The sequence below is a fragment of the Cynocephalus volans genome, chromosome 14, assembly GCF_027409185.1.
Source record: "Cynocephalus volans isolate mCynVol1 chromosome 14, mCynVol1.pri, whole genome shotgun sequence".
In the NCBI taxonomy this organism is placed as follows: Eukaryota; Metazoa; Chordata; class Mammalia; order Dermoptera; family Cynocephalidae; genus Cynocephalus; species Cynocephalus volans.
Window position 1 is genome coordinate 67,663,256 of NC_084473.1, and position 24,852 is coordinate 67,688,107.

The window sequence follows — 24,852 nt, forward strand, 5'->3', positions numbered from 1 at the left end:
TATCCTTTTCGCCCAGGCTATGAGTACATGTGACAATAATCTCGTATGACTCTCATTTTCTTAGTGTTGGATGTCATGTGTTTGGCCATTACCATTATCTTAATGTGGGAGTCTTTCCCTCACCAGTGAGGTGAATAGGAGGCAATTAACACCAGGGGTTCAACAGCAGATTTGAGTAAGCAGAAGAAAAATCAGCACACTTGTAAATAGTCAATTTAGATTATCAAGTCTGAGGAGCAGAAAGAAAAAAGAATAAAGAAAAATTAGCTTAAGAGATCTGTGGGACATCATCACAAATGCCAATATATGCGTAATGGAAATCCCAGAAGGAGAGGAAAGAAGAAATGGGGCAGAAAGACTACTAAAAAAATAATGGCCAAATTTTTCCCAAATGAAAAATCAGCACACTTGTAAATAGTCAATTTAGATTATCAAGTCTGAGGAGCAGAAAGAAAAAAGAATAAAGAAAAATAAGCTTAAGAGATCTGTGGGACATCATCACAAATGCCAATATATGCATAATGGAAATCCCAGAGGGAGAGGAGAGAAGAAATGGGGCAGAAAGACTAATAAAAAAATAATGGCCAAATTTTTCCCAAATTGGATGAAAAACATAGCATTCTAACAGGATAAATTCAAAGAGATTTACCTGGAGACACAATATAGTCAAATTGTTGGAAACCAAAAACAAAGAGAGAATCTTGAAAGTAGCAAGAGAGAGGTGACTTGAGGAGACTTCCAGTCAAGATGGCAGAATAGGCGGTCCCCAGCATCACTCTCTCCACAAATAAACTAATTTACAACTATTAAAAAGCAATGACAGCCAAGCTGGGGAAGAGGAGGAGAGACCTATGGAATACATGAAGGTGGGAGAAGCCATGATGAGAGAATAAAAAACCATTCCAACCTTTTTGAATCCTGGCCATTTCCAGGCTGGAGTTGCTGAGCACATGGAGCAGGAGCCAGCAAAAATCACAGCTGTGCCCTTTGGATGAAGTTGCTTGGAGGCATCAGGAGAGAAGAGGGCCTTGGTGGCCTCCAGGCCAGCAGTACCATTAATAGAGTTCCTGTGGACCCACATAGGACCGAGGAGCCATAACAAATGAAAAAAAAGGAGCCACTCAGAGGGCAGTGAGTCATCTCAAGGGACTGGAGCACAGCCCGTTCCATGGGAAGTGTTTGCAGCACAAGCAGTGGGGGAGAAGGGCCCACCAGGGGAACACTGGGTGATGGAGTTTGGATATGTTGTCCCCATCAAAACTCATGTGGAAATCTGATCCCTGGTGTGACAGTGTTGGAAACTGATTGAGTCAGGGGGGCGGATCCCTCATGAAAGGATTAAAGCTCTCTCTGGGGGAGGGGGAATTAATGAGTGAGTTCTCGCTCTATTAGTTCCCATGAGAGCTGGTTGTTTAAAAAGACCCTGGCACCTCTCTCTCTCTTGCCTTCTCTCACCATGTGATCTGCTTGTACCCACTGGCTGCCTACGCTTTCTGCCATGAGTAGAAGCAGACTGAGGCCCTTGCCAGATGCAGCTGTCCCAGAATCGTAAGCCAAATAAGCCTCTGTTCTTTATAAATTACCCAGTCTCAGGTTTTTCTGTTATAGCAACACAAAATAGACTAATATAGAAAATTGGTACTGAAGGGTGGGGTGTTGCTGTACAGATACCTGAAAATGTGGATGCAGCTTTGGAACTGGGTAATGGGCAAAGTTTGGAGGAATTTGGAGGACTAAGAAGAAGACAAAAAGATGAAGGAAAGTTTGGAACACTTTAGAGATTGGTTAAATGGTTGTGACTAGAATGCTGATAGAAGTGTGGACAGTAAAGGCCATGCGGATGATGAGGCCTCAGATAGAAATGAGGAACTTATCGGGAATTGGACAAAAGATAACCCTTTCTATACCATAGCAAGGAACTTGGCTGCATTGTGTCCATGCCCTTGGACTTTGTGGATTGCGGGACTTAAGAGTTGCGAACCAGAATTTTTGGCAGAAGAAATTTCTAAGCAGCAAAGCTGCATGGTTACTTTAACAGTCTGCTCTGAGTTATGGTGGCAAAGGCATGATGTAAAGCCAGAATTTAGAAGAGAAGCAGAGTGTAAAGATTTGGAAAATTTGCAGCCTGGCCTGGTAGAGAAGTGGAAAGCAGAAGAAAAACGCAAGGGTGAAGCAGATAAACTGTTTGCTAAAGACATTAGCTTGGTGGTGAGGCAGCCAGATGATAATTGCCAAGACAATGAGAGAAAAGCCCTAAAGGCATTTGAGAAGTCTGGAAGGGTGCCCCACCCATCACAAACCCTGAGGCCTAAAAGGAATGAGTTATCTCGGAAGACAGACCTGGGGCGCAGCTGCCCTTGGGAACCTGCTCCCAGCATCCCAGCTGCTCTGGCTGAAGTAGCCCTCCCTCAAGTGGCCCCAAGTGTAGTTCATGCAGCAGCTCTGGAGAATAGAAGCCTGAAACCTCAGTGGTGTCCAAGTTATGTTAAGTCTGCAGGCCAGCAGGATGTGAGAGCAGTGGAGGTGTGGCATCCTCCTCCCATATTCCAGAGGTATGGAAAAGCCTGGGGGCCCAGGCAGAGATCTGCTGCAGGGGTGGAGCCACTGCAGAAGCCATCTACTAGAGCAATGCTGAGCAGAAAAATGGGTCAGAGCCTCCGCAGAGAGCCCCCGCTAGGGAAATGTCTAGTAGAGCCAAGGCAGTGGGGCTACCACCAGAACCCCAGAACTGTAAGGCCACTGACAACATGCAACACTGGCCTGGAGAAATAGGCACCAGCACGAACCACTGGGCTGGCCTGGCAGAGCTGTGGGAGTGAAGCTGCCAGAGGCTTTGGGGGCCCAGTTGCCCAATTGTGCCCAGGATGCAGGACTTGGAGTCAACGATTATTTTGGAGCTTTAAGACTTAATGTCTGCCTTGCTGGGTTTCAGACTTGTTTGGGGCCTGTTTTTCCTTTCTTCTGGCCTATTCCTTCCTTTTGGAATGGGAATGTATACCCAATGTCTGTTCCACCATTGTATCTTGACAGTAGATAAATTTGGTTTTGATTTTTACAAGTTCACAGCTGGAAGTAGTTTTGCCTTTTGTCTCAGATGAGACTTTGGACTTTGGACTTCTAAGTTGGTGCTGGAACAAGCTAAGACTTTTGGTACTGTTGGGATGGAATGATTGCATTTTGTATGTGAGAGTGACATGAGTTTTGGGGCACCAGGGGCGGAATGATGGAGTTCGGATGTATTGTCACCACCAAAACTCATGTGGAAATCTGATCCCCCGTGTGGCAGTGTTGGAAACTGATTGAGTCATGCGGGCAGATACCTCATGAATGGATTAAATCTCTCCCTGGGGGAAGGGGGATTAATGAGTGAGTTCTCCCTCTATTAGTTCCCATGAGAGCTGGTTGTTTATAGGACCCTGGCACCTCCTCTCTCTCTCTCTTGCCTCCTCTTGCCATGGGATCTGCTTGTACCCACTGGCTGCCTGAGCTTTCTGCCATGAATAAAAGCAGCCTGAGGCTTTTGCCAGATGCAGCTGTCCCAGAATTGTAAGCCAAATAAACCTCTGTTCTTTATAAATTACCCAGTCTCAGGTATTTCTGTTATAGCAACACAAAATGGGCGAATGTACTGGGGCACAGCAAGGACAGCTGATCTGCCTCCCAATCAGTGTAGGACCACTCAGAGGAGACTGGTCAGGAATATAGAATTGCGTGGGGTGTAGTTTGATGAAAAGATTCAGGCCCGGACCACTGTTTCTGTACAACCCAGGTGAAGCCAACTTCACTAAGCCCAGAACTACCCATAAAATCAACCATTAAAACCTGATCTGCACGAAAAGGCTCCCCCAGGGGATCAGCAGCAAAGCAGCAATTTAGCTCAACCACAGAGCTCAGGTACTGGTCTCCACAGGAAGTTCCCCCAGTTTAAAAGTAAGCAAAAGACAAAAAATTAGTTCCAGCACAGAGTTTAAGTGGTGGGAACAGCAAATAATCCAAACATAGAACTGAAAGATTGGAGCCCTCCTGGGGTCCTGAGATCTAGAGTCAAGGATTGGACCCTCCGCCCACAAACAGGCACACCACCAGTCCCACGGGGCTCACCTGGGGTCCTCAAGCATATAGCTGGGGACCAGACACCTTCCCACTACCAGGCATACCACCAATGCCACAGGGCCCACCTAGGGTCCTGAGGTATGGATCTGGGAACCACCAGCAACTAGGTAAGAAGCATGCCAAAAACATCACTTCCATGTGGGTGGCCTGCCAGAGCCACCACAATAACCATGGCTGCTGCAAAAGTGGCTAGACACCACAACCACTGTGCAGATGGTCTGCCAGCCACTGGAGTGCATTGACACTAGGAGAGTCACTAGCAGAGACCAAAGAAAAGAAGAGGATGTCAGGCTGGCCCGTGGCTCACTCGGGAGAGTGCAGTGCTGATAACACCAAGGCCACAGTTTCAGATCCTATATAGGGATGGCCAGTTAGCTCACTGGCTGAGCATGGTGCTGACAACACCAAGCCAAGGGTTGAGATCCCCTTACCGGTCATCTTTAAAAAAAAAAAAAGAAGAAGAAGAGGGTGTCTCTCTCCACAAAGCCCATTCCAGAGAGACAGAAGAAACATCTGCTCTATGATAATATTGGGGAACCTGTACACACCTATCAGCATTGGACAGATCATCTAGGCATCAAATCAACAGAGTAACCATTACTCTTTCAGAGGGAGAGAAGAAATCTAGGGTTATCAGAGGTAGGAGGGGGGAGGGAGCGGGGGATAGGGAGAGACTTGACAAGGGGCATAAGGAATAAGTACAATTTGTAACAATATATATGCAAGTAATATTGATTTGATCAATATACATCGATGTTGAACCCCAAAAATATGTATAATCAATTATGATTCAATAAAAATTTTTAAAAAGAGGTGATTTATTATGCACAAGGAATCCTCAATAACATTGACAGCTGATTTCTCTTTAGAAACCATGCTGGTCAGAAGGCAGTGGGATGACAGAGAGCTGAAAGAAAAAAATTCTTAAGAATTCTGTATCTGGTAAAAGTATTCTCCAAAAATAAAGGGGAAATTAAGATATTCTCAGATAAACAAAAACTGGGGGAGTTTTTTATTAGTAAACCTGCTGCATAAGAAATGCTAAAAGATATGAAAGGGCAGTGGACAATAATTCAAAGGTATATGAAAAAATTAAGTCCAATTTTAAAGATACCTATATAAAACCAGGTAAATATAAAAACCAATATTGGTTCCTGCCTGCCACCAAAAACCAAGTAAACAAAACCCAGTATTGCATGTTTGGTTTGTAACTCTTCTTTTTTCTTTTCTATATAATTTAAAAATAAATCCATAAAGTAATAATTACTAATCTTTGTTTGTTTATGGTCACATGATGTATAAAGATGTAGTCTGTGACAATAGCAATATAAAAGGGGTAGAGTTGTAAAGAAGCAAGAATTTTGTATATTATTGAATGTAAATTGTTATAAAGTCTATTTTGTCTAATATTAGTATAGCCTCTCCAGCTTTCTGTTTTTGCTATTCGCATGAGATATGCTCTCTGTCCTACTTTCAACAACTTATTTGTATCTTTGAGTCTAAAGTGTGTATCCTATAGACAACGTATAGTAGGACATGTGTTTTTATTGAATGTGACAAGCTCTGTCTTTTGACTGGATTTTTAAATCCATTTACACTTAATGTTATTGATTTAGTTTTTTGTTTTTGTTTTTTGTTTGTTTTTAAGCAAGCAATGCTTTATTTAAAGAGAAGAGAGCTTATACATATGGGAGACAGCTATAGGGAAGCTGGCTCTCTGAAGGGAGCTCTTCAGGGTCCTTTATAGGGTGAGGGGTACAGGCTAGTGTCATCATTCTGCACCTCTGGAGATGGTCCATTCTGTTCTTCCTGGTTGTGGCCTGGGCACGTGTTCAGTTAGGGCTTTGGTCCTTTACCACTGGCCCAGAAGGTCCATGATGGTGGTGTTGCTCATTACCACCACCCCCAGGAGGGTCATATTCTTGAAGCTTTGTGCGCAGGCAGGAGTCAGAATAACTACCTGGGGGAAAGTTTGTGGTTAAAAAGTTCTTTATCTAAATGTGGTTATTTATACAATGGAATACTATTCTGCCATTAAAAAAGAATGAAATACTGCCATTCGCAGCATCGTGGATGAACTTGGAGAAAATTATAAGTGAAATAAGTCAGGAACAGAAAGAGAAATACCGTGTCTCCTGCCTCATAAGTGGGACCTAAAAAAAAATAAGTAAAGAAAAAAAGAAAGAAAGGAAGAAACAACAATCACAATGATATGTTGAACTTTCAAAAAGAGAGAACAGAACTGAGGTTACCAGAGGTGGGAAAGGGGAAGGAGGTGGGAGGGTAAGGGAGGAATTGGTAAAGGGCCACGAAAAATGATTACATTGTATAATGTTGAATATACTAATTATCCTGATGTGAGCATCACATATTGCACACAGGTATTGATACTCAACTCTCTACCCTACAGATATGTACAATCAACTACGTTTAAACAAAACAAAAAAATAATAATAAAAGAAAGAAAAGAAAAAGAAAAAAAGTTCCTTATCTTACTTAGTTTGTGAAAATGGCTTATCTGGGTATGCTGGATTCTCTGAAAGCAGGAGTGAGAGATGAATTGAGGTGCCAAGTCCTGTCCCTTTCCTGTCTCATTCTTCTCTAAGAGATTTTATCCTCCTTATTCTTGAGGAGAAAGGGGCTGGAGGTCTCATTCTTCTAAAAGTACTAGTCCCTGCCTATAAAGGGTAAAAATCATATAGAAAAGAAAAAAGAAGAGTTACAAACCAGACATGCAATACTGGGTTTTGCTTGTTTGTTTTTTGGTGGCTGACAGGTACCAAATGGGTTTTTATATTTACCTATGTAGGTATCTTTAAAATTGGTCTTAATTTTTTCATATAGCTTTGAATTATTGTCCACTGTCATTTCATATCTTTTAACATATCTTAAATCTTAAATCTATTTTAAATATCTCACTGACTGGTAGTGATTTATAGGGATTTATTTCCTTTTGGGAGGGGATGGGTCGAAATCCTTGTGTCACCATCATCTTGATGTGGAATTATTGTAACTTGGAAGACAGAAACTTTACTAACTGATTAAGAAGACAACACTAGAATCTAATTATAGGTGTACTATAATTTTCTTCTGAAACATAATTTTCTCTCTCCAAGTTTCTCATTTTTACCAAAGATATTTATGATGAAACTAATTTACTTTCAAAATAAGTTTAGTCACTGGCATGATTATTTGCATAAATTGCAACAAAAATAGTGATTTACATATAGGCTATTTCTGAGTTGGCTTTGCTGGGACTTTTATATGTGTGCCATTTTACTTTTCATTTTCTGTTAGTCTCATGACTTTTTCCTCTATTCCTCCTTTCCTTCTTTCTTTTGCATTATATGAATATTTTTCTGGTGTAACATCTTAATTCTTTTAATTTTTTTTATTAAATGAATATTTAAAAAATTATTTTCTTAGTTGTTGCTTTAACTTAATTCCAGTGATATTTAAAAACATTACTCTTGTATAGTTTTACTGCCTCTTCCCCTTTTTTGTGCTATTGTTGTTATACATATTACTTTATATATGTTACAAACCCAACAATACATTGTTATAAACATTACTTTAGAAATTTATGTCTTTTAAAGAAGCTCAGAGAAAAAAGGAAGTCAAGTATATATTTATAGAGTTTGTTATTATAACCTTATTTACCATTTTTGGTTTTCTTCATTTTTCCCAGTGTATTCAAGTTACCATTTGTTATTATTACCTTATTTCAATATGTACTTGCTCACGTCCACTTTGTGCTATTATTATAAAATGTATTGTATTTATATATGTTATAGGTCAACAATACAATTAAATACCTGCTGTTTTTACACAATTTGTTTTTAAATCACTTGAGAGAATTAAGCAGAAAAAATATGTGTTATACTGTCTTTTATAATTACATAATTACCTTTACTGCCATCTTTATTTTTTCATGAGGATTTGAATTACTGTCTGGTGTTGTTTGCTTTTCACCTCAAGACCTTCCTTTAACATCTTGTAAGATAGGTCTTCCAGTAACAAATTATCTCTGGTTTTGTTTATCTAGAATGTATTTATTTCACTCTCATTTTTGAAAGATAGATTTGTGGTATATAGATTCTTGTTTGACAATTTCTTTCTTTCAGTACTTTGAATATGCCATTTCACTGCTTTCTGGTTCCCATTATTTCTGATGAGATGTCAGTATGTGATGAGTTGTTTGTCTCTTGCTGCTTTCAAAATTCTTTGTCTTTCAGTATTTTTACTATGACATGTTTGTAAATGGATCTCTTTGTGTTTGTAATGCTTGGAGTTGGTTGAGCTTCTTGGATGTGTAGATTAGTAATTTTCATCAAATTTGGGAAGTTTTCAGCTATTCTTTCTAGTCAAATAGTTTTTTTCTGCTCGTTTTTCTTTCTCCTCTCTTTCTGGTAATCCATTATGCATTTTTTGGGTGCACTTAATGGTGTTCCATATTTCTGTTTTTCTCCATTCCTTATTTATTTATTTATTTATTTATTCATTCATTCATTCATTCATTCATTTATGCATGCATGCTCTTCAGGTGGGGGATTGCACAGTCTCCACTGGTCTGTTTTCAAATTTGCTGATTTTTTTTTTTTAACCAATTCAAATCTGTGTTGAACCCCTCTAGTGAACTTTTCATTTCAGTTATTGTACTTTTTACCTCCATAATATCCATTTGATTCTTTTTAAAAATGATATCTCTCTGTTGGTTGATATTCTCCATTTGTTGCAACATTATTATCATACTTTTCTTTACTTCTTTTAGAATGATTTCCTTTAGTTCTTTCAATATATTTATAATGGCTGCTGTAAAGCTTTTGTCTGTTAAATCCAATATCTGGACCCCCTCACAGACAGTTTCTGTTTTTTCTGTGTACAGGTTACACTTTCCTCATTTCTTTCACGTCTTGTAACTTTTGTTGTTGTTGAAAACTGGACATTTTAGGTAATATATTGTAGCAATTCCAGATACTGATTCTCCCTCTCCCATGGGAGTTGTTTTTGTTATTTGCTGACTTGGCTGAACTATTTTAGTGAAGTCTATTTCTCCTGCAATGTGCAGACTCTTTTGTTGCTCCTCAGAGGTCTCAGCCTTGGATGTAGGCACAGTCACTCTGGGATGACAGTGTTTTAGCAGGGCTCTCTTTGTCTTATTCCCTGATCTCTGTTATGCTGTCTGCATCTGTTGGTATCACACACAGCTTTTAGGCTTAATTAATTGCATGCTGATTTCTTTGTTGTTTCTGACCATGCCCTGAGGCATAATTTCTCTGCAGTCTGAGCCAATTAATTCTGGTCTCCTTTGCAGGGATAGTTTTTGAGAACAGTCTTTGAAATTTGTTCTGTACCCAGGAGGCTCTTCTTAGCTTTATCTTTCCCTGGTTCTCTTTGGTAAACTTGCTAGCCTGCAGTTTCTTGATATCATGAAGCTATCAGTTTCCTCTTAATTTGTTATCCAATTTCTCAGTTGTCTCTGAGATTGCCTTTAGGCTTGAACTTTCCTATACTCTATTCTAAATTAAATCATTTTTTTCTGAGGGGAGCTTAAGAGTTCTCTGTTCTTATGGCTGCCTCTTCCTCTGGGAAAAATCTCTGAGCCACTGCTCCAGAACTGGTTATGGGGACAGTGGACCACTTCTTTTAGAATGAGAACCCTGGTGTGTGAACAGGACTCTGGACAGGAGTGGTAGTCCCTGGTCTTCTCAGCTTGCCTCTCTTGTAGTGGAATCTGCCGTACAGATATATTGAGATGAGGCCAATTGAAACCTTGGTATTTTTTTTTTTTTTTGCCTGTGTCGTCTGGGGTACGGCCTCCACCTTAAGAGTGTGGGCTGGACATAGGAAGGCAGCATCAAACTTCTCTGCTGCCCTAGCAGTTTGATGGTGGTTATTAGCATAAAGCTTTCATTCTTCCCCTTGGAAATCACATAGCATCATATCCACCACATTCTTTTCATTAAAAACAATTTACTAAATCTGACTCATATTCAAGGGGAAGGGATTTCCCCATCTCTTGAAGTGAAGTGTATCGAAGAAATTTGTGGACATATTTAAAAACCAGCTTAACAAGAACAGGCAAACTGATTTTTGGTCACCATTGCATTTTAGCTTTGATAAAAACTCAGAAAAATAACTCCTTGTTTTCTTGAGTTATTTTCTAAACTTCTATATATCTATGTCTACATAGATATATAAAATGCCTAGGTGTATCTTATAGTTTCTAAAATTCAAAGATCAGTAAGAATGAAGTTTTCTTGATGTATGTTCTTTTTCAGGGCAAGGAATGACTCTGGGACTTCTCAAGCTTTTCATCATGGCCCAGCATCCATCCTAAATACTTAGATTTAGATTCTAAAAATAGAAGAAGGGCAGTAGTTGCCCCCAAATCCCATTTATTAGGACACTTGCATATGAGCTGAAATGGTGATGAGATTCTTTATGTCATTGAGACAAAGCCCCATTTATATTAACAAATCACAGGAGAAAGTTTGTGATGACTATTCTTTTTTCTAATACTTTCAAACATTGAGCTGTGAATGTGCTGAGCAGGCAAAAGCTGAGCTCTGAATAGAGCTGCTCAATATCTGTTGTTTGGCCAATCAGAGAACAGAGTGAGTGAAAGAAGAGGGTGAGGAATTGTGGAATAGAGTGATGGTAAGAAGGCAAAGGTGATATAAGGTAGGATAGCTTTTTATTCTGTCATGAATATTGACATTTTTAGATGGGATTGAGGATTTGTAGAAATAGTTCAAGGTGACTAGAAGGCATAAAAGCTTGGAGTAGCATGGATGTAGTAGATTCTAAGATACAAAAATATGTTTCTTAGGAATGCCATAAATATTGATGAGCATCTTTCAGTTTACAGGAGATTTCCCGACTCACATCTTATTGACAAGCTAATCTAGTTGATTCCCTTCTCACCTTTCACTTATAAAAAAAACTGAAATACAATGAGGTTAGTATCAGAGCAGGGTCTAGGAAGATAACTCTTGTGATTCCTAATCCAATGTTTTCTTCAGTGGTACATATGGCCTTAAGTGGCCTATAAGACTTTTTGTAACCTGGTTTCTCTCTACTTCTCCATCCTCATCTCGTCCTTCCTCTCCATTACTCTTGGCTGAGCTGACCTCCACTTTATTCCTCAAGCACATCCTGTCCCAGAGCCTTGGCACTTGATGTTTCCTCTGGCTTAAAAGCTCTTCTTTCAGATATCCGCATGGTTTTCCCCCTGCCTTCCTTTATATATCTGCCCAGACATCACCTTATCAGAGAAGACTTCTCTGATGACCCTACCTAAAGCAGTCCCCGGCCCCTGTCTCATCATTTCCCCCTTTAACTGTTGCATTTTCTTTATTTTATGTTGCCACATTGTATATTTATTCATTTGTTGTTTCTTTCCACTAACATGTAAATTTTGTGAGGGCAGTTAAACTTGATTTTTGTCCACTGCTGTCTTTCAGTGCTAGGGGCATAGAGTAAGTATTTGACACAACATAAGTCAAATTATGTTACTCCTTTTCTCAAAATCTTCCTATCTCATTCATAGAAAAAACAAAGCCCTCAAAATGGCTTATGTTATGGACTGAATAATGTCTCCCCCATTCCCTCCTCCCCAGATTATACGTTGAAGCCCTAACTCCCAGTACACTTCATAATGTGGCTGTGTTTGGAGACTGGGCTTCTAAAGAGGCAATTAAGGTTAAATGAGGTCATAAGGGTGGGGCCCTAATCCAATAAGACTGGTATCCATATAACAAGAGGAAGAGATACCAGGGATGCCTGTGTACAGAGAAAAGGCCACGTGAGGACACAGCAAGAAGGCAGCCAACTGTAAGCAGAGGACAGAGGCCTCAGGAGAAACCAAACCTGTTGACATCTTCCTCTTGGCCTTGTAGCCTCCAGAACTGAGGAAATTAATTTCTGTTGTTTAAGCCACCCAGCCGGTGGTATTTTGTTATGGCAGCCATAGCAAACTAATAGAGCCTGTGAGAACTCCCACTTCCCCTCCACTTCATCTCCTGTGTCCTATGTCCCTTTCTTACTCGTGCTGTTGCAGCCTCTTTGGCCTTCTTTGCTGTTTCTCATGTATGCCAAGCTGGCTTTCACCTCAGAGCTTTTATATATTTATATATATATATATATATATATATATATATATTTTTTTTTTTGACCGATAAGGGGATTGCAACCCTCGGCGCGGTGTGGTCTGCACCACGCTCAGCCAGTGAGCGCACCGGCCATCCCTATACAGGATCCGAACCCGTGGCCTCCGCGCTATCAGAACCACATTCACCCGAGTGAGCCACAGGGCCGGCCCCAGAGCTTTTATATTTTATGTTCACTCTGCCTGGATTACTCTTCCTCTCAGGAATCTCTGTGAATTATTAACATACTTCAGTCAGGTTTCTGCTCAAATCATCTTAGTGAAGCCTTTCTTGACCATCTTATTTCAAATTGCAGCCTCTATTACCTCTTCATTCCCTGTGTCTTGATCTTGCTTTGTTTTTCTCCACACGTTTATCACCATCTGACATACTGTATATATATATGTGTGTGTGTGTGTGTGTGTGTATATATATATATTCATTCATTAATTTTCTATTTCCCTGATCAAGGCTGTACGTGCCATGAGGGCAGGATGTAGTGTTTATTTCCGGTTTGCCATTGACTTGGTGGTGCCTAGAATAATTCCTGGCAGGAGTGCACCCTCAAGTAGTATTTTGTTCTGTGTTCTTTTACGTGATAGTCAGTCAGGTTTGGCCATAACAGGAGACACCAGAGAGGCTCAGGAAAACAAAGTTTACTATACTCACAGCTCCTAGAAACAGGAGGTAGGCAGGCCACACAGGGCCACATGGGGAAACACCCAGGTCAGTCAGGAGGCAGAAGGGGCAGGAGTGTGGGGAGAGCCTACGCCAAGGCCTTTATTAGAATTTCAGAGGGAAAGGCTAGACAGGGCAATGTAAACAGCTGAGAATTGGCTAGTTTAAATAATTTGGGGGAGCTCTAAACCATAGGGGTGGTCAGGGACCTGACCCTGTGACGATTAGAGAAGAGGAATATTGCCTCCAGGGGTGTAAGGGCCAAATAGAGGAAGATGGTTCTGGATCGGTTAGTTTGCATATCAAAGGCATGCTCCGGGGTGAACCCTTTGTTGTCTCCGAGAATTAACTAGCTGGGGGAGGGGCAGTTTCTCCCTAGCCAGAAAGGTTTTTAAGATGTCAAAACATCTTAATATACAGAAAATAAAAATGTAAACAATACATGTTTATTGGATGAGTTAATCAATGACCAAATGGCACTGATACACAGGTAGACAAATAGATTGCTAAACTAGATTAGAAGGTCCATAAATCCATTTTTATATACAGAACTAACTAGTTTTTGTTGTTGCTTGTTTTTTTTTTTTTTGTCTTTTTCGTGACCGGTGCTCAGCCAGTGAGTGCACCGACCATTCCTATATAGGATCCGAACCCGTGGCGGGAGCGTCGCCGCGCTCCCAGCGCCACACTCTCCCAAGTGCGCCACGGGCTCGGCCCTGTTGCTTGTTTTTTGAAAGGAAGACATATTTCAATTATGGGTAAAAGAATGGTTTACTTAATATCTGGGATCCTCGTGATTCATTTGGAAGAAAATGAAGCTAGAGCTTTACCTCATATTATGAAAATAATAAATGCTAGATTGACTAAACATCTAAATACAAAAAATAAAATTGTAAAGTTATAAGCAAAAATTTAGAAAACTTAGGAGAATTTTTGTATAATTTCTGGGTGTGTATGCTTCTAGGGGGTGGGTGAGGCTTCCTAAACAAAAAAGAAAACTCATAAGTCATAAAAGAAAAGATTGATAGATTTGATTACGTGAATGTTTAAAGTTTTTAGACACTCAGAAACAAAATATCAACGGGGAGAAGCCAATTACAACATATTTGACAAAGGTTTAATGTTCCTTATATAGTTAGAACTACTTCCTGATAAGAGACAATCAGCTTATTAAAAATATGAGGAGGGCCGGCCCGTGGCTCACTCGGGAGAGTGCGGTGCTGATAACACCAAGGCCATGGGTTCGGATCCTATATACGGATGGCTGGTTAGCTCACTGGCTGAGCGTGGTGCTGACACCACCAAGCCAAGGGTTAAGATCACCTTACTGGTCATCTTTAAAAAATAAAAATAGAAATATGAGGAAAGAATATGAAAATGAATTTTTTAAATGCAGAAATGCACATAGCTAGCAGATATGAAAAAATGCTCAATAGTTACACACACACAGTTTTTTACCCATCAGAATCATTCATCCTTTCAACAAATATTTGTTGATTTTCTACTGTGTGCCAAGTGTCGTTCTATGTATTGGAGATAAAGCAGTGAAAAAAAGACAAATATCCCTGACCTCATGCATGTCAAATTCTAGTGGAGAAATATGGATAAAAAACAAATAATAAATAAATTATTGATATGCTGGAAGGTAGTAAGTGCTGTGGAAGTGCTTATAAAGCCATGTAAGGGATAGACATAAAGAAAAGGAAAGGAAGTTAAGAGGTTACTTTGCCCAACTCTAGGGAAATGAATTTGAAAATCTAGATAAAATGAATGTTTTTCTAGCAAAATATAAATTACCACATTGATTGTGGGGCAGAGAAATTTTAATCAAACTAAATATCATGAAGTATCTAGAGAAAGTTGCTGAAGAACAACTCTCAGAAAATGCACTAGACAAAAGATTTCAAAAGTGAAATCTATCAAACGTTTGAAGAGCCAACAAATCCAATGATATGTAAAGTATTTCAGAGTTTAAAAAAAGAAATGAGTTTGTGGAGAAATGGTTATTCTCCTATTTAGTGGAAGTGGGAATTTTTATGAGCTTTTGGGGAAGTTTTCCGTCTATACCTATTAAAATTAAATGTATGTATATACTTATACATTTATTCCAGCAGTCCCATTATTGGTTTAGTTGGAGCAATTTAAGTAATCAGAGGCAAATAACAGGCTAATGTGTGCACCTTTTTGGAAAAAAAAGAATTAAGAACGTTTCCTGTTACACAAATAACATGTCTATGTATGTTTGTATGAATATAAAGAAATGTATGGAAGGAAAGTCCTCAAACTTTAACATTGGTTATTTGGGGTTTAAGGGAGAGCTATTGGCTTTTTCCTTGTTTTTGGCTTGTTACCCCTAGCAGGATTTTTAGTTTGAAATGAAAATCCAATAAGATATCTTTTAAAAAATACTTTTAGCCTTTCCTGTGTTTATTTTACTGTGAATAAAAGAAGCGCATCTGTTTGGGTGCTAGGTAGAACTGATGTGTGGGACTCAGGTTGGGTGGTGTGATTTGTGTGGTATCCACAAGGCAGAGCTAGTGAGTTTTACCAGATTTTGTCCAACGACTGACTTTTCACATTGGTATAGTAAGTAACCTTGGGAAGATAAAGCTTTGAAGAAAACAATTCTTTAACTTCTCAACCCAAGGCTTTTCATGGATAAAATGAAGATTAAAAATCTCTACCACACAAGTTGGTCTTTTTATTGTGAAACGACATACAAAAGGATTTTCAGAGCGTTAAGCTTTTAGTTCAGTAAGCTTTAATTGAATTCTAGTTTCCTGACATTATTACCTATTCTGCTGTTATTATTGAAGGCAAAAATGACCAGGAAAGACTTCATGGCGGAGGTGAGACAATACACGTTTCAAAGAATTAGCATGGTTTGAATCGAACAGGTACAGAACCGGCAAAGGCCCAAGCTACGGTACTTCAGTTTTGCATCAGGCTCCCGGGAACGTCACAACGCGGGAGCGCCCTCTTCCGGAAGAGAGCTACTCGGTCCTTCTGGTGCCTCGGACGAGCGCAGAGCGGGCGATACGCAGGCGCCGGGAGCGGACGGGGGCTCGCAGAGGCTTGAGAGGTGTGCGCATGCGTGCAGCTCGCTGGAGGCGGTAGCTTCTTCGGCGTCGAGACTGGAGGCTAGTGCTAAACTGTGTGGGTCGCGAATGGGATCCGGCTGTCAGTCGGGTAGGCATAGGTGGGACGGCAGCCTTGCGGGGAGTAAGGGTCTGGAAGGCGGGGGCCCGTAGCGCGGGGTTCCTGAGCCTTTCCAGTGAGGGTCGGGCCTACTATTGTATCTGTGTCGCAGCGGCTGCGCACAAAATGGCGGCGGGCAGACGGCGGGGGCGGGAGGAGTTTGGGGGACCCCCGGGATGGGAAGGAGAGCTGGGCTACCCCGCTCCCGCGTTTGTTCACCTCACTGCCCAGGAGGGCCCGGCTGGGCACCCGTGTAGCACCCTGCCTCGAGAAGAGCCGCCTGACGCCGTTGGACTGGGTCGAGGGACAGAAGAACCGTGTGGCAGGGCCGAGGCGGCCCCTTCCTCATCGGCGCGGGGCCTGCCGAGGCCGCGCCAGGCCTGACAGCCAAGAAAGCGGTGGTGAGGGAGCCCGAGGAGGGAGGTACCGTTCCCATCGGGCCCGAAGAGGCGGTGGAGTTTGAGCCGAGCCCTTCGGCCAGCGGCGTTGTGCAAGAAGCGTGGAGAGAAGAGCCTGTTTGTGTTTGGGGCTGGGGAAGGGGGAGAAGGGATGAAGGGGGAAATGTTGCGACCCAGCGGCTTTTGCGGGCCGGTACTTTATGCCTGCCTCGTGCGTTTATGAAAGCAAAGAAAATGTCACCTCTGTGTAGGATACAGAGGGCTCGTAAATGGCTATGATACTTCGTCCCAAATTTCTCAGAGGAATCGTGAATACGGGACGTCGGTGGTTTGTTTTTGTGATTCCTAGCTTGGGCCCGTTCTGTTAAAGGGGAAACGTATACCACGTACTTTGAGTCCTTCAGGATGTTTGAATCTGGTTTTTTGTTATTTGAGGTAATTGCGAATGAGGGAGACTTACCAGATCTCCATTTGATCTAGATAATGAAGGCTGCCTCAGGCTAATTTTTCTTAATCTTTAAATTTGCTCTTAGATGAAGTTTGGGGTTTGGGGGAGGGAATATTCTTAGTCTGAAAGAGTTCTGAAGAAAAATTTACCAAGCGATTTATGTTGATTCAAATTTTTTTTCTAATCAACTTTGGAATTGTGTAGACACAAAAAATTCTCCGTTTTTTTTTCTCATTGTAAAGGGTTAACTAATTTTTCAGGTATGTTGTGTTCGCGCTGGTTCAGATTTGTAGTTAAAAACTGATAACTTGGAAAAAGAAATTTATTTTAAAAAAGATGAATTTAAGGAAGTTTACCCAGAAAAATAAACGCATACATTAATTACTTCAGAACGGGTTTAAGTTTTGTTAATGATTATACATTCTAGACTTAGTGGGCTTATGTTGCATTTCTTTTTTTAAAAAAACTTATTCGACGGCATTTTATATACACTTTATTTTGTATTACCATATTTTGTAACATGTACTTGTAAATAATTATGTGGAATCCAACATGTTAATACACTAAAACATGCTGGGCTATTCCCTTCTTGGTCATTTGTGTTGGAACCAGGTTGGAAGAAATCACAAAATTTCATTTGTTTTTATTAACGAATTTTCGGACTATATTCATGTCACATATCCATTACCTTGTATGTTTGTTTTATTTCAGTTTTGTAGTCTTTCTTGCATTTTTATTATGGAGGGTGTGTGCAGCAGATACTCTAGTTTACAGAAAGTTCCTGCGATCAGTCATCACTTTGTAGTTTGTGGCTGTCTTTTAGAGTTTTTCTCCAGTGCTGTTAAGAAGGTGATCTTTGGAAATTTTGTTTTTATGTAGTGGAAGAATATGAGACTGATAGTTTAGTGGGAAGAGAATAGGCTTTGGAATAAGGAGATCAGGACTTGAATCCCTTTTTTTCTCTTACTGTATGTGTGAGACTTTGGGTAAGTTATTTTAGTTTTTCTGAACTTTTGTTTCCTTATCTGTAAAATGGTGATACTACTACTACGTGCTTGGGAATTTTGTGAGTATTAAGACAATGTACAAAAAGCTCCTATCCCTTGGAATATACTAAGTGCTTAATAAACATTAGCTGTTACTTTTATTTCAATTTTTTTTTTTTTTTTTTTTTTAAAGATGACTGGTAAGGGGATCTTAACCCTTGACTTGGTGCTGTCAGCACCATGCTCTCCCAAGTGAGCCATGGGCCAGCCCCTTTTATTTCAAATTTTAAAGTGCTTAGGCAGCATCTTTTGGTAGAAAATTGCAACCTGTAAATATATTTTCCTTTTAACGAAAAAGAAGAGGCTTGAAGGACTTTAACAATTTCAAAGTTGAAAGATCATCTAACTTTCATTAAAATATTTTGTGCTTCTATAAACTTTATACATGCCTCTCACAGCATTCATCAAAATATATTGTAACCATTTATTTATGTGATTGTTAATGTTAATCCTTGTATCTGTTCCAGTGCGTGGTATGTTTTAAATGCTCAGATGTTGAGTGAATGAATTTAGGGGGTAGTTGCCAGAGCCTGGACTCCAAATGTACACTGATCAAGATTTGAATAAAATGGTCAAATTCTTAATAAAATGCTATAAAGTGCTTTACATACTAAGAAACAGTGCTCCCAGTATGAGTATTCAATAACAGTTTGGGCTGTTTTGCAAGGAAACAGATGCTGATAATGTGGTGGTTTAGAGATCCTCCATGTTGAGTAATCGTGTTGGTGGCTAAAACCAGTAAGCCCCCATTTGTATCCATCTTATTTACTCTTTCTTGCTTCAACTTTGTTTAGTCTGAAATTTGTGGTTAAAAATGAAAATGTAAGGAAAATAATAGTATTTGGAAGATGAGAAGAGAATAAAAGGAAAGGAAGAAGGGTGAGAAAAAGGAGATGTAGAAGTAAAACACATAGCTATAATGATTTGTGAGAGTCAAGAATAACAAAGGTTTTGGATTGAGACAGTTCAGGGTGCATAGGAGAAATAGGTTTAAGATATATGTACAGTGTTTTCTTATTGGTTACCTTGGGCTACATATATTTTGGGTTATTTTTCAACTCTTTTGAACACCTTAAATACCATAATATATTATTCCAGTCTGTGTTGTTTTTATACTTTTTTCCAGTCTTCATTTTATTAAACTTTCAGCCAATTTCTCTATTGTCTCTGCAGAGTGAAAGTTGTCAACTTTCTTTTGAATTTTTAAACTTAAAAAAAATTTTTTTTTCCTTAAAAATTTTAAATGTGTACAAAGGTAGAGAGAATTATATTATAATTCACCCGTGTACCTATAACCAGCTTCAATAATTATAAGCCAGTGGTCATTTTTGTCTCATCTCTACCCTATTTTTAAGCAGATCCCATGTCATATCTGTTCACTGATATGTAGTTCAAAACTTTCTCTAAAATATTTAGAAAAAAACATGTTTATCACACCTAAATTAATTAATAATTAACAATAGCAACAATTAATGGTTACTATTAATAGTTATTAATACTTTCTTAGTATCAAGATATTCAGACAGTATTCAAATTTCCCCACGTGTATCTCATACACACATACACAACACACACACAATTTTTAGCAGTCATAATCCAAATAAGATTTATTTATTTATTTATTTATTTATTTATTTATTTTTTGGTTGTTGAAACTGGCCTGTAGAGGGATCCGAACCCTTGACCTTGGTGTTATAACACCAACTGAGCTGATCAGTCAGCCCTCCAAGTAAGTTCTATAATTGGAGCAATTTATTTATAATTAGTTGATATATCTCCTAAGTTCATTTAGAAGCTTCCCACGTACCTTTCCTTGCAGTTCACTTGTTGAAGAAAAAAACTGGTTTTTTATACGTTGTTTAGATAATGCTTTGCTTCATCAACGTCTGAATCCATGAATTTTGATGTGACTTTTAAAATGTATTCAGTAATTGCTAGATCTCAATTTAGGAAATACTGAAATGTAGAAGTAAGCAATTCTTATTTCTTTTTTTTTTTTTGACCGGTAAGGGGATTGCAACCCTTGGCTTGGTGTTGTCTGCACCACACTCAGCCAGTGAGCGCACCGGCCACCCCCATACAGGATCCGAACCTGCTGCCTCGGGCTTTGGTGCTACCAGCGCTGCACTCCTGAGTGAGCCACTGGACCGGCTCCTTATTTCTCATATATTGTTAATTTCCAGAAATTATCCAAATCTTAATAAAAAGAACATATATCTACCTGCTTATTAAGAAATGCATTTTGTTAACTATCATTTTGAGCACCTATTTGTGTGTCAGAAGTTATAATTTTCACAGCATTCTGAGTAGGCACTTTTTTTTTTTTTTTTTTCCTGACTGGTAAGGGGATCGCAACCAACCCTCGGTACGACGTCGTCTGCACCATGCTCGGCCAGCTAGCGCACCGGCCATCCCTGTATAGGATCCAAACCTACGGCCTTGGCGCTGCCAGCCCCGCACTCTCCCGAGTGAGCCACAGGCCGGCCCTGAGTAGGCACTTTTTATTTTTGTTTTTGCATGGTGAAACAGGGTTGGGTTAACCACCTTGCTCAGGGTCACATTGTTAGCAAGCAGCTGGATCAGAATTAAAACACTGTAGGGTCTAAGTTTCTAAACAGTATGCTACAGTACCTCTCTAAAGCTGAATTAATAGTGTAAATTTTACTTATGGGAGTTAACCAATTTTGCATGAAGTCATTCACTGGCACCCCTCCTAGCAGGGTGGGTATCTTCAGATCAGTGGAAATTTCCCCAAAGATCAGATTATTATGGATTGCATAATGGGCTGACTAACAGTGAATAGGGAGTGGACGTGATGCAGAAAAAGAAGGGCCAAATCCAAAAATGTGTTTGGGGCTGATACTCTATTGTGTTGCAGGTTTTCTGCCTCTTGCCATACTTGCTTATAGTCATTTTGACTTAGTATACCATTAAGATGTTGCATAGTCCAGTATTGGATATAAAATGTTGGGTCATTGACTATTTTTGAATGAATTTAAGCTCTGGTGATGGGAATTTCCTGTCTCTCCCTTTCCCTTTCCTATTCTGCACGCACACACGCTCATACTCTCTTATTCCTGAACTGTTTGACAGTAAGTTGCATATATCGTGCTCCTTTATCCCTAAATACTTCAGTGTATATTTCCTAAGAATAGGTTGTTTTCTTTCATAGTCATAGTACAGGTATCAACTTCAGTAAACTTAACATTGATAAACTTCTTTAATCTACTGTTTGTATTCTGGTTTTGTCAATTGACCCAATAATATTCTATATAGCAGGGTTTTTATTTATTTATTTATTTTTTCCTTCAATACCGGATCAATCTAGGATCAGATATTGCATATATTTGTCATGTCTCTTTAGTCTTCACTAATCTGGAAAATTTACATAGCCTGCCTTTATCTTTTGTGAAGTTGACATTTTGAAGAATAGAATCTGCTTTGCTTTTCTTTTTAATAGAGTGGTTCTCATTTTGGATTTATCTGATGTTTCCTCATAATCTGATTAGATTCAGATTATGCATCCCTGGACAGAAAGGTCATGTAAGTGCTGATATGCCCCCAGGGTATCAGATTTGTAGGTGCAAAATGTTCATCTGCCCTTCATGGGCGATATGTTTGATTAGATGTTTTGATTGAAGTGTTTGCTGCCCCCCCACCCCCACCCCTGAAACTAATTTCTGGAGAGACATTTTAAGACCATGCAAATGTCCTACTCATTAAAGTTTCCCTCAACTTCATCTGTTCCTGTACATTTACTAGTAGGTACTCAGCACTCTGTAAGAGCCTCCACTTCTTCCCCATCGATTGATTGAGGTATAGACTTACAGAATCTTGGTTTTTATAGTGTTTTATAATTTATTACTGTTGACGTTTTTCTTCTTTCTCCCATTTCACATTTGTATGTCTTGACTTCCACAGTGAAAGTCCTGATTCCCAAAACCATCAAAACATTTACTTATTTGCTGAATCCTATCATATCTGAACTAGTTTCAGAATTGCTTCACCCATATCACTACAGAAAACAAACCTACTAAAAAGAATGAAAACTTGTTATGCTTCCTTTTTCTCCAGCTCTGCCAAAACTGAGGATATATAAATTGAATAATGGGTTCATAAGTTCATTAGTTTTCTTTTTTCCCTTCAGTGGGTTATTGTATTCATTTGAAATATGGTTGGACTAGTTAGCTTTCAGTTTTAGATATTTCCCTCCTTCCCATCTTTGTTGACTTAGTTAAAAAAAAAATGTAGATTGTTAACATGCTTTAAAGGTCAAAACTATATTATAAGATGTACTCTGTGAAATATTATTGCCATATCCCTTCAATCCTTTTTGTCCATTACCCCTTTTAGGTAACCAACTTCATTTTCTGTGTTATCTTTCCTGTGTTTCTTTTTATACCTATAAACAGATATTTGTGCCCCCCCCCTTTTTTTTACACAAAAGATAGTATAGTATGCTCTTTTGCACTTTGTAAAGACTTTGGGGCTTTTGTCATTTTAATGCATATAGTCAGATAGTTTAGGTATGCTTACTTGAAGATTTTGGAACCCTCTTTAGGCACATGGGACTGTTTTTTGGCCCATGTACTCCATGAAAGAAGCAAATAACCAAATGGTAGGGAGAGCAAAGATACAGTTAGGCCTCAGAAACAGTTGTAGCTAGGTATTGAATACCTTCAATATTGTATGTGCTTCTTGGTCGTGCAAACCTCTGTTGTAGTGGCTTTATTTTGTTTCAGTGCTTGTGCTTTCACAGTAAAGCAGTAAATATGACTTATCAACAGCTTTTGAGTTGTATAAACATCCACAACTTTTCTCCTTTCTCATTAAAAAAAAACAAAACAGAACAATCCCAGGGAAGATTTCTTTATTCCAACTTGGATCATCTGGCTTCTCTTGGACTAATCCATTATATTTATTAGGGGTTGCAAGGTAAGCAGGACCACCAATACGCATTTCTAGGGGAGCATCATTTCCAATGAATGCAGTGTTGTGCTTTGGAGACCCATTTATGTATGCAGTGCACACGCTCCTACAAAAAAAGAAGGTGTATCTGACTGTACTAACACCATTTATCAAAGAGTTATTTTCCTGGGAATAATAACAACATTAAGTCATTGCTCTATGGGATTGTTAATGCTTGGTTGTCATGGTGATATGTTCCTAGCATTGTGCATTAGCAATTGACCTTTTTTTTTTTTTTTTTGATTCATATCTGAAGTCACGATGTTTATCGATCCTTTCAGGTGGTGGTGAAATTTGTGATGGCCTTCGTGGTGCCAAATAATGTTTCTAATTGTCTGCCATTTTGATGTCTGTTTCTTTGGCCATTTCCTTGAAGGCACATTTTGGCATTTTAATATCCAACATCATACTTTTTCTCCACTTCACACTTGGAACATCTTCGGAATTATGACATGCATACTTTTTGTGAGACATGAAGGGACAAAACTTAGGGTAGAAAAATGTTGGCTGACTGAATCTATATGGTAGGAGAGATTAGCAGATTGAGTGACAGGTAAACTGTGGAAAGCATAGGATGACATGTTTTTGTGACTGAACGAACAATTGGAATTTTGTATTAACTGCCAGTTGTAATATCTGTATTCTTAAGTGCCAAAGCGAATTTATATATTCTGGGAAAAACAGTGCTCTGACACAGCAGCACTAAGTGAGGTATGTAGGTATATACCTAGAAAAATAATGTTAATGGGAGTTTTCTCTTTGTGGTAAGATTATCAAAAAAGTTCTGCATGTCATAGGGATGATTTTTTTCTTTCCTTTTTTGGGGGCGGCAGATAATTAACATGTATTACTTTTTTATAATTACAGGAAAACAAAGCTGTAAAATACATTTACATTTTATATATCTGGAATACAGCATACAAAGAACACTGAGGGAGGAGGTGGGTTCTGTTGTGATCTTGATACTTCCTGTGTTCTAAGGCTTTACTCAATCTGTAAACTAGGATTGCTTTGCTCTCAGTGTTGTTGTGAAGCTCAAATGAGATCATATTAAAATGCTTTGTATAAACTGAAGTGTGATACAATCCAAGTGTGGAGTTTGATAGAAATCTTCACATTTTGAATGTAATGGAGGCTTTATGATCTGGCTGACTAATTTTTGATGATGGTTTTGGATTCTAAGATTTTAGGTCTACTAATATCTATAAATAAAATTACGGGCTCCCTTCCTTCTAGAGGACTGGCATCACAATGATAGGCAGTTCTTGATCACGGTAGTGGTGGGCATCTCAGAAATACTTCATGGGATCTGACGGCGATATCTTTTTAATCCGTCAAACCATTTCTTTGTGACTGCCTCAAGAACTCAGTTTCTGCTATGTGCTTCTAAAAGAATTTTTATGGTTCATGTTATATTGAATATTTTTCATTTTACAGTGGCATGTTTTAGTTCTTAAAAGGACATAGAGGAAGGACCAGCTAGTTAGCTCAGTTGGTTAGAGCGTGGTGCTGATAATACCAAGGTCCAGGGTTTGATCCCTGTTCTGGCCCACCTCCAAAAACAAAAACCAAAAAAGGGTATAGAAAAGATTTTTTAATTGCTACTTGTCAAAATAAAACAGTTCAAAGCTTCAGAATGTTTTGTGACCATTAAATATTTTTGAAAAATATTAAATATAGGAAAATAAAGTGTCAGTTGAAAATGTCAAATAGCATAGTTTCGTACTATAATGTTTGGTGGAACCCCCGTCCCCAATCACTTGTGCATGCACATACACAAAACTAGAAGAAACTGGACCAGAGTATTAGGTTACTGTGGTGAGTGATGGTTTTATTGGTAGGTTTTATTTGCT

At 39.1% G+C, this 24,852-nt stretch overlaps 1 protein-coding gene across 2 annotated transcripts in view; it reads left to right on the forward strand.

The window, feature by feature from the left end:
- The window catches only part of ZNF638 (zinc finger protein 638), a 154,800-nt gene that overhangs the window by 56,470 nt on the left and 73,478 nt on the right, over positions 1-24,852 (forward strand). The window contains exon 1 of one of the 2 annotated variants that reach the window (XM_063077860.1): positions 16,089-16,130. The exons of the other annotated variant lie outside the window; for it this stretch is intronic. The gene's annotated coding sequence lies outside the window, so the exon portion shown is untranslated. Of the gene's footprint in view, positions 1-16,088; positions 16,131-24,852 lie in introns of those variants that run through there. 2 annotated transcript variants of the gene reach the window in all.